Genomic DNA, 16,135 nt, shown 5'->3' on the forward strand with positions numbered 1-16,135 from the left:
CATTCCCCCCAGCATAGGAAGTGTCTTCCCCTTGGTCCACATCCTCAGCAGCATATGCTGTCACCTGAGTTTTTCATCTTAGCCAATCTTATGGGTATAAGATGGTACCTCAGAGCTGTTTTGATTTTTCATTTCCCTGGTAAATAAGGACTTTGATCCTTTCTCTGAGTGCTTTTCTGCCACTGGAGATTCCTCTGTTGAGAATTCTGTTTACTTCTGTTCACCATTTTCAAATTAGGTTATTTGGGTTGCTGGTGTTTAACTTCTTGAGTTCTTTGTATAAATTGGATATTAGCCCTTTGTCAGATGTAGGATTAGTGAAAATTATTTTGCAATCTGGGGTCTGCTGATTTGTCATATTTAGTGTCCTTTATCTTACAAAAGCCTTGTAGTTTCATGAATTCTCATTATTAATTTTTTTTATCTTAGAGCCTGAGCCATTGGTGTTCTGTTCAGGAACTTGTCTCCTCTAGCAATGCATTCAAGAGTATCTCCCACTTTCTCTTCTATGGAATTTAGTGTATCCTGTTTTATGTTAAGGTCCTTGATCCACTTGGACTTGATTTTTGTGCAGGTTGATAATTATGGATCTATTTTCATTCTTCTACATGTAGAATCTAGTTAGTGCATCACCATTTATTGAAGATGCTTGCATTTTTTCTATTGTATAATTTTGGCTTCTGTATCAAACGTCAGGTGTCCATTAGTATGTGGGTTTATTTCTGGGTTTCAAAACATAAATCACATATACCTTAATTTGTGGTAACATCCCTTAATTGCTTCCTTTGGGTCTGTGTTTTCTTTTATTGTTATGAATTTCCCTGGCTTCTATAAAGCTATAATAAATTTGATGTGAGACTGTGTCATATTTTAATTTTGGAAGAAGTAAAGCATTGTATTATTTTAAAAATGGTTTGTTGAATTCTTTATATATTTGTATATTAGCTCTTCATCAAATGTGGGGTTAGCGAAGATTTTTTTCCAATATGTGGATTGCCGATTTGTCCTGTTGACTATGTCCTTTGCCTTATAAAGATTTTCAGTTTCAGGAGGTCCCATTTATCAATTTTTGATCTTAGAGCCTGAACTACTGGAGGTCTGTTTAGAAAATTCCCCTCTTCCCATGCCAATGAGTTTGAAGCTCTTTTCCAAATTTTCTTCTATTAGTTTCAGTGTATCTAGTTTTATGTGGTGGTCCTTTATACACTTGGACTTGAGATTTGTGCAAGGTGACAAACATGGATCTATGTTCATTTTTCTATATACTGATTGCCAGTTAAACCAGTGCCATTTGTTGGATATCCTTTCCTTTTTCCTTTGCATATGTTTGGCTTGATCAGCAAAAATCAAATGTCCATAAGTGTATGGGGTCATTTATGGGTCTTCAATTCTATACCCATAATCTACTTGTCTGTCTTTGTACCAATACCATTCAGGATATATATATATATATATATATATATATATATATATATATATATATATATAACTATTGCTCTGTAGTACAGCTTGAGGTTAGGGATAGCTTTAAGTTTTTCTCCATTTAGTTTGATGTTGGCTATTAGTTTGCTGTATATTGTTTTTATTATGTTTAGCTATGGGCATAGGGTTCAACATGTGCTTTGAGCTTCAGTAATGTTTCTTTTATAAATGTGGGTGACCTTGTATTTGGGGCATAGATGTTCAGAATTTAGAGTTCATCTTGGTGGATTTTCTCTTTGATGAATATGTGTTCTTTTCTATGTTTTTGAAAACTTTAGGTTGAAAGTCTATTTTTTTTTTTTTTTTTTGGATATTAGAATTGCTACTCCATCTTGTTTCCTTGGACTATTTGCTTAGAAATTTTTTCAGCCTTTTATTTGAGGTAGTGTCTGTCTTTGCCAGTGAGTAGATTTTCTGTAAGCATCAATGTTGGGTCTTGTTTATGTATCCAATCTGTTAGTCTAGATCCTTTTATTGAGGTGTTGTGTCCATTGACGTTGAGAGATATTAAGAACCAATGGTTTTTGGTTCCTGTTATTTTTGTTGTTGGAGGCAGAATTATATTTGTGTGGTTCTCTTTTTTTGGGTTTGTTGTGAGAAGATTAATTTCTTGTGTTTTCTTCTTAGCTGTAGTTTTTATACTTTGGTGGAGTTTTTCATCTATTATCCTTTGTAGGCCTGGATTTGTGGAAAGTTATTGTTTAAGTTTTGTTTTGTCATGGGATATCTTGGTTTCTTCATGTATGGTAACTGGGAGTTTTGCTGGGTATAGTAGATTGGGTGGCATTTTTGTCCTTTTATGGTCTGTATGATACCTCTCCATCATCCTCTGGCTTCTAGATTGTTGAAAAGTCTGGTGTAATTCTAGTAGATCTGCCTTTATATGTTACTTGACCTTTTTCTCTTGAACATTCTTGAAATTCATACGCTCCCTATGTATCGTGAAAACTTCCAGAGAGGTGTTAGACTTATACCAAATACACTGCAAGTGTCATTAAACTTCTTATGAATTATAGTGACTACCACTGTAAATTTGAGAACTAACTTGAACCAATGGATTTGGCATGACACTCAAGATAGCTCCTTACCCTTAAATTCTGAACCCCCTTTTAGTAATTTCAGTAGGATAAAGAGCATCAATCAGTTCTTCCAAATGCCTATCTAAATCCTCTTGTATATTCAATACATTAATAACATTTTTGCTAAATGATTAACAAAAGTAGCTGTCTTAAATTCTTGTGTCATAGCAATTGCAGAAGCAGTGGTGCTAGCAATTAATGTAATTAAAGCTGTTATACCAGCAATAATCAAGCCCACTACCCTCTTGCTTCTGCTTAAAGCCTGCTTCATTTCTTCCAATACTTGCAAGTTATTTTTAGAATACCAAGGTTTTGTGATATTCAGAACACTAAAACAAAAGCTCATTGATAAACCGCCATAACTGACATGCCGGATTTTAAAACACAAACACAATTAGAAGGTGTACAATCAATGCATCTTACATTAAATACTATAGAAGAAACAAAAGAATTTTTAACTTGACAATTAAAAAAGGTTTAACATATGTGTTAACAGCTGCTTGAAATCCAGATCCTACCTTAATTTTATCTCTTGCTAACATAACATCATAGAGAACTGCAGCTAATTTCCATAAATGTCTCTAAAAATGTCCAAAACCAGACTTGCAAATGAAAACTGTTATTTCCAATATTGGATTGATTTCTAGGCCAGTCCATGACTGAGTCTTTTTTCCTGTATTTCTTTAAGACTTTTCCTGTATTTCTTTAAGACATTTATGTGTTTCTTCTTTAAGGGCTTCCACTTCTTTACCTGTGTTCTCTTGTCTTTTTTTTTTTTTTTTAAAGGGAATTACATATTTCCTTCTTTAAGTACTCTATCTTCTTCATGAGATGAGATTTTAGATCTGAATCTTGATGTGGTGTGAAAACTGGGTTCTGATGTTGCTTATGGTTTCTGGTTTCTGTTGCTTATGTTCTTGGGCTTGCCTATCAAAATCTGGTTATCTCTAGTGCTAACTAAAGTTTGTCCCTCTTGTGATCCTGGCTGTGTCGGAGCTCCTGGTGGTCAAATTTCTTCTGGGTGTTGTAGGAATTGGTGGGGAACCAGAGCCCTGGGTCTGCTCTGTGATAATGAGTTCCTGTGATCCTGAGTGTGTCAGAACTCCTGGGATCTTGAATGTGTGAGAGCTCCTGGGGGTCAAGATTCCTCTGAATGTTGTAGAAATGGCTGGGAAGTCAAAACCCTGGGTCTGCTCCAGGAGCAGGTACAAACCAGAAGTAACATGTGCCTCTGGCTGGGCATGGATTCCTGTGTCCCTGGGTCCTGGGTGGGTGGGATATCCCAGTTATGCTTGGACCAGATGTTGTGGCCTCATCTGAGATACTGGTATGTCTACAATCCCAGGAGTCAAGCTTTCACTGGGTTTTATTCTAGTGGTTGGGGAGCCAGAGCCCTGAGTCTGTGCCAGGTGTAGGTCTCAATTTAAATTGTTATTATTCTGATTCTGAATACAGAGTCTTCTTTACTAAGTAAGCCAGTTTGGATGAAACTTACTATGTAAATCAGGCTGACCTTAAATTCCTGATAGTCCCTTTGACTCATTCTTCCCACTACTAAACTGTCATTTTCCCCATGATGAAGTCAACATTAAATTGCCAAAATACTTTGATGAGATATTGCAGAAGAACATCAACCTAAGCAAATTCTGGTATTTTTGCGCAGGGCATACTACAGAGAGTTTTACTGAATTACTCAATAGTTCTTATTTATTTATTTTACTTTTTATTTACTTTACATTGGCTCATTGCCTCCCAGTTATACCATCCTACAAAACTTCTACCACAACTACCATCTCCCCATCTCCTCAAAGTGGCTGGGAGCCCCTCAGTGTCCCTGGACCCTGCCACATCAAGTCTCCGAGGGGCTGGGCACACCTTCTCTAACTGAGGTCAGACAAATTAGCCCAGCTAGAAAAACATATCCCTCATACAAGCAAATGCATTTAGGATAGACCTTTTTCTTGTTGTTCAGGACCCACATTAAGATCAACCTGCAGGCTTGCTACATATATGTGGGCAGACCTAGGTCAAGCCTTTATATGCTCCTTGAATGGCAGTCCAGTCTCTGAGAACCACAAGGGTCCAGGTAAGTTCAATCTGTTGGTCTTCCTAAGAAGCTTCTATCCCCATAGGGACCTGCAATCCATTTCCTTATTCTCCCATAAGAGTCTTAAAGCTCCATAGACTGTTTGTCTGCATCTGTTTGAGTCAGCTGAGAGGAGGAGCCTCTCAGAGTACAGCAATTCTAGTCTCCTCTCTTCAAGCATGGATGCTGAAAAAAGCCTTCAACAATATCAAACATCCCCTCAAGTTAAAAGATCTTAGAAAATTATCTTAGAAAAAGATCTTAGAAAATCCCCTCAAGTTAAAAGATCTCTCTCTTAGAGAGATCAGCAATACAGGATAAGTACCTTAACATAATCAAAACAATATACAGCAAGCCAATAGCCAACATCAAACCAAATAGAGAGAAACTTAAAACACATATTTTTATGGATAATATCCACTTATCAGTGAGTGCATACCATGTTTGTTTTTTGTGATTTAGTTACCTCACTTAGGATGATATTTTCTAGTTCCATCCATTTACCTAAGAATTTCTCGAATTCATTATTTTTAATAGCTAAGTAATATTCCATTGTGTAAATGTACTACATTTTCTGTATTCATTCCTCTGTTGTAGGACATCTGGGTTGTTTCCATCTTCTGGCTATTATAAATAAGACTTCTATGAACATATTGGAGCATATGTCCTTGTTAAATGTTGAAAAATCTGTTGGGTATATGCTCAGGAGTGTTATAGCTGGGTTATCAGGTAGTACAATGTCCAATTTTCTGAGGAATAGCCAGACTGATTACCAGAGTGGTTGTACCAGCTTACAATTCTACCAACAATGGAGGAGTGTTCCTCTTTCTGCACATCCTCCCCAGTATCTGCTGTCATCTGAGTTTTTTATCTTAGCCATTCTGACTGTTTTGATTAGCATTTTCCTGATGACTAAGGATGTTGAACACTTCTTTAGGTGCTTCTATGCCACTCAATATTTTTCAGTTGTGAATTCTTTGTTTAGCTCTATACCCCATTTTTAATAGTATTATTTGATTCTGTGGAATCTTACTTCTTGAGTTCATTGTATATATTGGATATTAGCCCTCTATTGGATGTAGGATTGGTAAAGATATTTTCCCAATCTGTTGGTTGCCATTTTATCCTATTGACAGTGTCTTTTACCTTACAGAAGCTTTGCAATTTTATGAGGTTCCATTTGTCTATTGTTAATCTTAGAGCATAAGCCATTGGTGTTCTGTTCAGGAACTTTTTTCCTGTGTCCATGGGTTAAAGGCTCTTCCCCATGTTCTCTTCTATTTGTTTCAGTGTATCTGGTTTTAAGTGGAGGTCCTTTGTCCACTTGGACTTGAGCTTTGTAAAAGGAGATATGAATGGATCGATCTGAATTTTTCTACATGATGACCTCCAGTTGAACCAGCACTATTTATTAAAAATGCTGTCTTTTATCACTAATCTGAAGAAATCCCTCATTTCACTGTCTGATGCAATCTCCAAAAATTGCAAAGGACTTTATTGGACTTGATTTTCTCTTTTACAATAGAAAAGACTGTGTACTGCTCTAGACTGTGTACAGCCCTTAAAGAAGAATGCTGCTTTTACATACACAAAACAGGATTGATTAAAGAAAGTATGAAAAAGGCCAGAGAATATCTTGAGAAAAGAAAGAGAGAGAAAAAGAAAAATGAGAGCTTGTACAAGAATTGGTCTTCAACCTCTCCATGATTGTTAACCCTACTTTCTTCCATATTGGGGCCATTAATTGAGTTATTTTTGGTTATTTCCTTTGGTTCCTGGACCTTAAATAGGCTGACTAACTTTGTGAAACAACAGATAGATAATCTGATAGCAAAATCTATTCAGATACATTATCATAAGTTAGCTATGGAGGACCAAAAGACTCTAGATGAGGTTTTACTCTATCCAGGGTGTTCCCAAGTCCCATCTCCACCCAACCTAAAAGAGGGGACTTCTGCCCCTAGACCAAGCAGAGAGGAGCCACTCAGAACCCGCTCTGTCTGGTGATCTGAATTCTTGCTTAGGCTGCAAGGCTAAGCACTACAAGGGAATATAAATAAAAGTTAAAAATATGTTTCTGGGTTTCCTGAGGGACAAGCCTGACTTCATAGGGGTTGATGTCAAAAGTATCCCCTCTCCAGGAAAAAGACATCAGGACGGGTATGACCCTCATGCCTCACTGGACAACGACAGGCGGACTGGAGCCATAAAAAGGTCCCCTTTAATTACTGGAGGTCAGGCCTCTATCCCCACCTTGGCAAGATTAGAATCGCCACAGCCCTTCTATACTTGGAGAAGAAAGGAGATGTCAGGGGCAGCCCTGCTTATACACTGAAGGCCTAAAATCAGCCATAAGCCTAAAATCAGCAATAAGCCTGACACACATGCCTGCTAACACAAAGTCTTGGGTCTCTATGGAAAAACACTGAAACAGTTGGCTATAAATTATTGTAAACAGGCAGCTTTTGTGGAAATCTACCAGCCTGAGTAGCCATAGACCTTGTAAATAGGCAGCTTTGGTGGATAGTATCAAATTAGATAAGGACAAGTGAATCATAGGCAGAATCATAGTGACCTGACCCCTGAACCTTCACCCAGATGATACCCTGTTCTGAAAGATATCTGTACTCCCCCTGAACACCTATGCTCCTGTGTCATCCCCTTCCCCACATCCTGCATTTTCGTGTTTATAACCCCTTTGTTAAAAAGTAAAAATTATGATTTGATAATAAAAAAAAGAAAAAAAGGAAAAAAAATAAAAAAGAAATAACACACAGTGTCTCCCTGGCTTTCTGATTTAGCTCCTGACAATCCATTTTCTTGTTCTCAGAAATACTTTGAATTACAAAACGTTATTGTGGTTTTTGTTAGTATGCTGGGTAAAATAATTTTTATTGATTTCATTTTTAACTTCAAAGTTTGTAGTGAGTTAAAATGTCCTTCAACATAATTACAGGTCATATTTATTTTCATATTGTAAAATGCTAGTTAATGTGTTGAACATTTTAAAAAACTGGATTTCTTTTTTAGAATTTCATATATGAGCACTGTATTTACATAATTTTCCCCTTTCTCTCCTTCCTCCTACTCTTCCCACCCCCCCATTCTTTTCAAATACATCTTATTATTTAATTATTGTTCATATATGTATGTATATATGTATACATGTATAAGTATATATGTATACACAAATATTGATAAATAAAGTGTTTTGAGTTAAAAAAAATGCTGTCTTTTTTCCACTGGATGGTTTTGTTTCCTGATGCAAAGATCAAGTGACCATGTTGTGTGGGTTCATTTCTGGGTCTTCAATTCTATTCCATTCATCATCGTGTCTGTCTCTGTACCAATACCATGCAAGTTTTTTCACTATTGCTGTATTATACAGCTTGAGATCAAGGTTGGTGAGTCTTCCAGATGTTCTTTCATTGCTGAGAATAGTTTTTGCTATACTGGGTTTTTTGTTAATCCAAATGAATTTTCACTTCGCCATTTCTATCCCAGTTGAATGGGAGGAAGACTATTAGAACCAGAAAGGATTTAGGATAAGAAAACAAGTTCTTCCTAATACAACAGGAATGATGCTCCTGAGAACTCATAGAGACAGAACCACCATCCAGAGGACCTATACAGATATTTGCAGATGGGATACTAGAGACGAAAGAAGTAGAAGGATACTTTCACCAATTGATATCCACTGGCAAAGAAAATTTTAGCTTTCCCAAGGAGAGTATTCTTTGGGAAACAAACTACTCTTAAGCATAAGCTTTACATTAAGTAGTAGATGGCCAGCTAATGTGAATTCAAAGACACCTTTAAATACTAAAGATTCTTCATCTCATAATGTCTTCTTAGGATTTTTTCTGTATTATTTTTATTTTCTTTTAAAAATTTCTTTCTTTCTTTCTTTCTTTCTTTCTTTCTTTCTTTCTTTCTTTCTTTCCCTTCAGGCCCATTGCTTATATATTATGACTTCCCAATAATATTTTATGTGATTCTTGTGTGCAGACAGGTAGATCTCTGTATCTATATTTGTTTCTTATGAATTTTCTCATAATTTTTCTTCTATTTGTTTTATCCTGTTCTTATTACTTTGTTTTTGTTTTATTTTCATATGTTTTATTTAAATAGCATCCCTTAGCATTCTGTTTGTTTTGTAATCAAAGGAAGAGTGTGGATCTTAACAATAGGGTAGAAGGGGAGGAACTTGGAAAAGTAGAGAGAGGGCATAAGGCAATTGTGATATATAATATGAAAAACATTCTATTTACAATAAAAGAAATGTATAAATTTTAATGGACAATGGTGTAATACTTTCTTATGTTAGCTTTCAAATTAAGGACCTTATGTTCTCAGGAAACTGATTTGCTGGCTTAGTGTAAATGAATGTGCAGATGAAAAGGAAAACTAAGATCTAGCTCTGGGCTTGCTCTTTGATATGGAGGAGTCTTTTGGCCCTATGGAGAGAGCAACAATGCCAACCAAACAGAGCTCCCAGGGTCTAAACCATCATCCTGGGTGCACATAGGGAGGGACTGTGACTTCAGTTGTATATGTAGGGGAGGATAGCATTGTCGGGCAAAGGTGAGAGAGGAAGATTTTTGTCCTGTGAAGGCTGGATACCTCAGTGTGGGGGGAATTCATGGGTAGGGAGGTGGGAATGGACAGGTGGGTGGGGGCACATCTTCATAGAAGCAGGAGGAGGAGGGATGGGATAGGGACTTTTTGTGTAGGGGGAAAAGGATGCAAGTGGATCACATCTGAAACGTAAGTAAAATATCCAATTTAAAAAAAAACAGGAAAAAAGGAGAAATTAGAGTAGATTAGGTGATGGGGGAGCAGGCAGATGGGGGGAACCATATGTTGGGAGAACATGGGGAAAATAGAAGATCACCTGTGGGGTGGGAGCAATCTCTGGGGTATGGCAGAGACTTAGAACATGGGGAGGATCCAAAGAAAGGGTCTATCTGGGCAGTTCTAGCTGAGACTCTTTGTCCTGAGGGAATATAGATTCTGAAGTGACCACTTCCAGTAGTCTGATTTGACTCCCAGTGGAGAGATGAAGACAACAACCCACCCACAAACCTTCAACTGCAAATATGCACTGTCTAAAAGGTGTTCAGAGACAAAAATAAAGCAGGGACTGAGGAAATGGCCAACCAATGACTGCCCCAATTTGAGGGTCATGGCATTGGCAAGAACCCATCTCTGACAGTATTAATGATATTGTTATACTTGTAGACAGAAACCTGGCAAAAATTTCCTCTGAGAGGCTCCATCTAGCAGCCGATGGAAAGAGATTCAGAGACTCACTCCCAAACATTAGATGGAGCTTAGAGAGTTTTAAAGAAGATTTGGGAGACTGATTGAAGTACCTGAAGAGGATCAGGACTACACAGGACCAACATTGTCAACTATCCTGAACAATTGTGGGCTCCCAAAGACTGAATAACCAAGAAAAAGAAGGCACTGGCTAGACCTAGGACCCCTGCACATATGTAGTTTGTTCTTCATGTGAATCCCCCAACAATTGAAAAAGGGCCTCACCCTGAGTCTGTGGGTCCTGTACCACAAAATGGATAGCATTGTCTGGCCTTAGTGGAAGAAGATGTGCCTAGTCCTGAAAAATCATGATGTGTTTGGGAGGGGGGTAATACATAGTGTGTAGAGTTATGTCAGTAGTATCCTTGTTCACATGGGGAAGACTTGCAGATGTGTACTTTGTTCTATTAGTTTTCCTACCAAATCAGTCACTTCTTTGACATTGTCTTCCCTGACCCTGATTCACTTATTATGTGTGATCTTTGTGAATGAGATGGTTGTCTTTCTTGGTGCTATGTTATTTTTCCAGTTTCCAATTCTTTTAATAGTTTTCTGCTAAAGTAAAATCATGTCTATAATCTTAAAATTGCCATCATCCATAGGATGCCCCACTACCACCAAAAACTCTGCTGGTTCTGTTCTTTGCATCTTGTAGGTGTGCTGTAACCATTGTAACTATGATATTTATCCTCAAGTACGAATATTATCATAACACAGAGGAAGTAATAATACAAAGAATTACCTGGAATATAGCGTTGTAAATTGGCAGACAGGATTTTATATTTATTTGTAATATTAATTCCAGAATTGCTATGGTTTAAGCATGTAACATTTTTTTTTAGAATTATTTATTTTATTTATATGAGCACACTGTAACTGTCTTTAGACACACCAGAAGAGGGCCTTGGATCCCATTACAGATGGTTGTGAGCCACCATGTGGTTACTAGGAATTGAATTCCGGACCTCTGGAAGAGCAGCCAGTGCTCTTAAATGCTGAGCCATCTCTTCAGTCCATAACATTTACTTTTTTACTGGTGATTATTTCCAAAATAACATTGTAATTTTATATGATTTCTCCCCCTTTTTATTAATCATTTTATTCATTTACATTTCAAATGATATCTATCTTCCCAGTTTCTCCTCCATAAACCCTGCATTCTATCTGTGCTCCACCCTGCTTCTATGAGGACACTCCCCTACCCACACACCCACCTTGGTTATCTGAAGTCTAACTTCCTGAGTTCTTCTTTGTACATATTGGATATTAAACCTTTATTGGATGTAGGGTTGGCAAAGATCTTTTCCCAATCTGTTGGTTGCTGTTTTGTCCTGATGACAGTGTCTTTTGCCTTACAGAAGCTTTTTAATTTTAGGAGCTCCCATTTGTCTATAGCTGGTCTTTTCAGGAAATGCAATTTTCCATATGCCACTGCCTTTCAACCTCTTTCCCACTTTCTGTTCTATTAGATTCAGTGTATCTGTTTTTTTCCCCATTACTCCTCTCCCACACTTTTTTAAAAAAAATTTATTATGTTCTCCCTGCATGTATGCTTGCATTCCAGAAGAGGGCACCAGACCTCATTATAGATGGTTATGAGCCATCATGTACTTGCTTGGAATTGAACTTAGGACCTCTGGAAGAGCAGCCAGTGCTCTTAACCTTTGAGCCATCTATCCAGCCCAGTGTATCTAGTTTTATGTGGCGGTCCTTGATCCAGTTGGACTTGAGCTTTGTATGAGAAGATAAGAATGCATCAATTTGCATTCTTCTACATGTGGGCCTCCACTTGAGCCAGCACCATTTGTTGAATATACTGTCTTTTTTCCACTGCACGATTTTGCTTCTTTGTCAGTTCAGGTGAGCATAGGTGTGTGGGATTAATTTTGGGTCTTCAATTCTATTCCATTCATCTACCTGTCTGTTTCTGTACCAATTCAATTTTTATCACTATTTCCCTATAGTAGAGCTTGATGTCAGGGATTGTGATTCCCCTAGAAGTTCTCTTATTGTTGAGATTAATTTTCCTAGTCTCTGTTTTTTGTTATTCCAGATGAACTTGAGAATTGTCCTTTTGTCTCTGTGAAAAATTGAGTTGGAGTTTTGATGGGGATTATATTGAATTGGTAGATTTCTTTTGGTAAAATGGCTATTTTTAGTATGTTAATCTTGCTGATTCATGAGCATGAGAGATCATTCCATCTTCTGAGATTTTCCTCAATTTCTTTCTTCAGAGATTTGAAGTTCATGTTATACAGACCTTTCAATTGCTTGGTTAGAGTCACACCAAAATATTTTATACTATTTGTGATTATTGTGAAGAATGCTATTTCTCTATTTTGAAGCTTGTTTATTTTTTGAGTAGATGAAGGCTTCTGATTTGTTTGAGCTAATTTTGTAGCCAACCACTTTGCTGAAGTTATTCTCAGCTGTAAGAGTTTTCTGGTGAAATTTTTGGAGTCAATTATATATACTAGCATATCAACTGCAAATAGTGATATCTTGACTTCTCTTTGTATCTCTTTTACCTCCTTTTGTTGTCTAATTACTCTGTCTAGAAATTGAAGTACTATACTGAATATATAGAAAGTGTATAACCTTATCTAGTCCCTGATTTTTGTGAGATTGTTTCAAGTTTCTCTCCATTAATTTTATGTTGGCTACTGTTTTGCTGCATGTTGCTTTTATTATGTTTAGGTTTAGACCTTGAATTCCTGATATTTCCAAGACTTTTAACATGAAGGGGTTTTATATTATGACAAATGCTTTTTCAGCATCTAATGAGATGATCATGTGTTTTTTTTTTTTTTTTTTCATTATATGGTGGACATTGATAGATTTTCATATGTAAAACCATCCTTGCATCCCTGGAATGAAGCCTCCTTGATCATGGTGATGATCATTTTGATGCATTTTTGGATTTGTTTGAGAGAATTTTGTTGAATATTTTTGTATAAATATTCATAAGGGAAATTGGTGTAAACTTCTCTTTCTTTGTTGGGTTTTTGTGGGGTTTAAGGTTCAGTGTAACTGTGGCTTCATAAAAGGAATTAGGTGTACCTTCTGTTTTAAATTTGTAAAATAGTCTGAAAAGTATTATTAGGTCTTCTTTGAAGGTCTGATAGAATTCTGCACTGAAACCATCTGGTCCTGGGTTGTTTGTTTGTTTGTTTGTTTTGTTTTCTTTGGGAAACTTTTAATGACTGCTTTGGTTTCTTTAGGGGTTATGGGTCTGTTTAGATGGTTTATGTGATTCTGTTTTAACTGTGGTACCTAGTATATCTGTCTAGAAAATCATCCATTTCATCTAGATTTTCCAGTTTTGTTGAGTATAGGCTTTTTGTAGTAGGATCTGATAACTTTTAAAATTTCCTCATTTTCTGTCTTTATGTCTCCCTTTTCATTTCTGATTTTGTTAATTTGGATAGTGTCTCTGTGCAGTCTAGCTATTTTGGCTAAGGATTTATCCATCTTGGTGATTTTCTCAAAGAACCAGCTCCTAGTATTGTTGATACTTTGTATTTGTTCTTTGTTTTTACAAGGTTGATTTCAGCCCTGAGTTTGATTATTTCATGCCATCTACTCTTCCTGGGTGTATTTGCTTCTTTTTTGTTCTAGAGCTTTCAGATGTGCTTTTAAGCTGCTAGCATATACTCTCTCCAGTTTCTTTATGGAGGTATTCAGTGCTATAAGTTTTCCTCTTAACACTGCTTTCATTGTATTCCATAAGTTTGGGTATGCTGTGCCTTCATTTTCTTCAAATTCTAAATAGTCTTTAATTTCTTTCTTTATTTCTTCCCTGAGTAGAGAGTTGTTCAGGTTCCATGTCTATGTGGGTTTTTTTTGTCTTGTTTTATTTTGTTTTTAAAGACCAGCTTTAGCCCATGTCTATCAGGTAAAATACATGGGATTATTTCAATTTTTTTTTTGTATCAGTTGTGGCTTATTGTATGCTCAGCAATGTGGTAAATTTTAGAGAAAGTACCATAAGGCGTTGAGAAGAAGGTATATTCTTTTGTTTTAGGGTGAAAATTTCTATAAATATGTGGTAAATCTATTTGGGTCATAACTTATGTTAGTTTCATGGTTTCTCTGTTTAGTTTCTGTTTCCATGATCAGTTCACTGGTGAGACTGTGGTGTTAAAGTCTCCTACTATTACTGTGTAAGGTTCAATGTGAAATTTGAGCTTTAGCATCATTTCTTTACAAATGGGGGTGCCCTTGAGTTAGGAGCATAGATATTCAGAATTGAGAGTTCATCTTGGTTGATTTTTTTCTTTGATGAGCCCGAAATGTCCTTTTTCTTCTTTCTTGGTAACTTTTGTTTGAAAGTCAATTTTGTTGGATATTAGAATGGCTACTCAAGTTTGTTTCTAGGGACCATTTTTTTGAAAAAAAAATTTTGTAGCCTTTTACTTTGAGGTGGTATCTGCCTTTGTCACTGAGGTTGTGTCCTGTATGCAGCAAGATGCTTGGACTCATTTACGTATACAGCCTTTTGGTCTATGTCTTTTTATTGGGGAATGGAGTCCATTGATGTTAAGAGATATTTAGGACCAATGATTGTTGCTTCCTATTATTTTTGTTGTTAGAGGTGGAATTACATTTGTGTGGCTCTCTTCTTTTGGATTTGTTGTAAGAAGATTAATTTCTTGCTTTTTCTTGTGCTTTTTCTTTCCTGATGCTGGCATTTTCCATTTATTATCTTTTGTAGGCCTGAATTCGTAGAAAAATATTGACTTAATTTTGTTTTGTCATGGAATATCTTGGTTTCTACATGTATGGTAATTGAGAGTTTTGCTGTGTATAGTAGTCCGAGTTGGCATTTTAGTTCTCTTAGGGTCTTTATGACATCTGCCCAGGATCATTTGGCTTCTAGAATCTTTTTTGAGAAGTCTGGTATAATTCTGATAGGAGATCTGCCTTTAAATGTTACTTGACTATCTTGCCTCATTGCTTTTAATATTCTTTCTTTGTTCTGTGCATTTATTATTTTAGTCATTATGTGACAGGAGGAATTTCTTTTCTGGTCCAATCTGTTTGGCATTCTATAGGCTTCTTATATGTTTATGGGCATCTCTTTCTTTAAGTTAGGGAAATTTTCTTCTACAATTTCATTGAAGATGTTTACTGGCCCCTTGAGGTGGGAATCTTTGCTGTCTTTGATACCTATTATTTTTAAATTTGGTCTTTTCATTGTGTCCTGGATTTCCTGGATATTTTGGTTAGGAGCCTTTTGAATTTTCTTTCACTGTTGTGTCAATATTTTCTATGATACCTTCTACTTGAGATTCTCTATTCTAAGTCTTTTACTCTGTTGTTTGTGCTTGCGTCTGTGCCTGATCTTTTTTCTGGGTGTTCTATCTCCAGGGTTGTCTCCTTTTCTGATTTCTCTATTTTTTTTCTATTTTCCTTTTTAGATCCTGGATAGTTTTCTTCAATTCCTTCACTTGTTTGGTTGAGGTTTTCTGTAATTCTTTAAGGGATTTGTGTTTCTTCTTTAAGGGCTTCTACTTGTTTACCTGCGTTCTCCTATATTTCTTTTAAGGAGTTATAAATGTCCTTCTTAATGTCCTCTATCTTCTTCATGAAATATGATTTAAAAACTGAATCTTGCTTTTCAGGTGTGTTCGGCTATGCAGTGTTTGCTGTGTTGGGAAAACTGTGTTATGATGATGCCAAATAGCCTTGGTTTCTGTTGCTTATATTCTTGGGCTTGCCTTTCATCATCTGGTTATCTCTTGTGGTAGCTGGCCTTGCTGTCTCTGATTGGAGCTTGTCCCTCCTGTGAGCCTGTGAGCCTAGGTATGTCAGCACTTCTGGGGGGTCAAGCTTTCTCTTGGTGGGATTAGGGTATGGAGGGCTGTAGCACAGGATCAGCTGTGCATAGATCAAACAGGAAGGATCATGTCCCTGGCTGCATTGCAGTTCCTGTATCCACTGGGCTCTTGGCAGGTCCCTTTTGGGTCTGGTATTGGGGTGGTAGTGGTACTCTTATCTGTGAGCTTGAGTGTGCCAACACTTCTGGGGAAAATCTTTCTGTGGGTATTATTGGGCTGTGGAGGGAGGTAGCACAGGGTCAGCTCCAGGGCACAGATGAAAACCAGAAGGGATAACTATATTCTTAAAATAGTAAAAATTCCATCCTAACTTACCACTGTTTTGT

Source organism: Arvicanthis niloticus, chromosome 2, assembly GCF_011762505.2.
Source record: "Arvicanthis niloticus isolate mArvNil1 chromosome 2, mArvNil1.pat.X, whole genome shotgun sequence".
In the NCBI taxonomy this organism is placed as follows: Eukaryota; Metazoa; Chordata; class Mammalia; order Rodentia; family Muridae; genus Arvicanthis; species Arvicanthis niloticus.